Below are 1,338 nucleotides of genomic sequence, written 5' to 3' on the forward strand. Positions count from 1 at the left end.
ATGTATACATTGATAAATATATCTTGAAATATACCAAAAGCTCATAGTGACGCACAGTCAATATACCGCGATTTGAGGCATACTCTTGTTAGAGGAACAGTAGTACTGTGTATGTGTGTTGGGTCGTGTCCCCCACCCACACAGGCTCAGCGCTATGCTACCGTGCTTAAAGAATGCTATCCTCAGCTTACTTCACCTATATATACACTCACCTATCATTCTCTTATTTACACACTCGCATATCATTCTCTATATACACACTCACATATCATTATCTATACATACACTCGCATATCATTCTCTTTATACATACTCGCATATCATTATCTACATACACACTCGCATATCATTCTCTCTATACACACTCGCATATCATTCTCTAAATACACACTCACATATCATTCTCTCTATACACACTCGCATATCATTCTCTCTATACACACTCGCATATCATTCTCTCTATACACATTCGCATATCATTCTCTCTATACACACTCGCATATCATTCTCTATATACACACTCGCATATCATTCTCACTATACACACTCGCATATCATTCTCTCTATACACACTCACATATCATGCCCGGTCTGCTCAAGTAACAAGCCTATGTACCTCAGTGGGATAGGCAATTTTGCGGGATATCAGCCCGATCTTCGCCCTCGCTTTCTCTCGGGTGGCATCATCCATCCAGGGCAACTCGTCAAAGTTCTCCTCAAACGTGGCAAGGATCTGTAAGGATATGGTAACGAATTTGTGTGCCTAGTGTTGAGAGGTGGAAAGGGTGTACCGCTGTAGTGTGTAAAATCTGAATCTAACACACGTGTGGATACTGTGGCTACAAATTGGGTTTACAAAACAACGAAAAACAAATGCGTCCAGTACCTGAAATATATTCTATGCTACTAAGAACACCTGAGCTAGAACAGTACGTTGTAAAGAACATTCGGTTTAAGTACAGTTTTAGCAGGTGGTGTGCACGAAAACTGAGTCGAGAGGGCGTAGACATTGTTGTGCAGGTTTTTTTCGTTTGTGTATTCGTGTGACATAGTTTTGCACTTAGTTCTGTCAAAGCATGGAGATCTATATTTCACTGGTCACCCTACACCTCTTTGCATGCTAAAATACAAAGAGATCGCCAAGACACCCTGCGGATATTTATGGCACAATTGTACTCGGGTCTTGATTGGATCCAAATATGTGTTTCATGGGTAATGCATGTATATGTATACATATACTACTCTATACTTAGAAATGACGCTCCAAGTATGTATCTATATAACACTATATATATGTATATATATATACGTAAATATGTACACACACACACACACACA

This window comes from Sphaeroforma arctica (assembly GCF_001186125.1).
Source record: "Sphaeroforma arctica JP610 unplaced genomic scaffold supercont1.511, whole genome shotgun sequence".
In the NCBI taxonomy this organism is placed as follows: domain Eukaryota; class Ichthyosporea; order Ichthyophonida; genus Sphaeroforma; species Sphaeroforma arctica.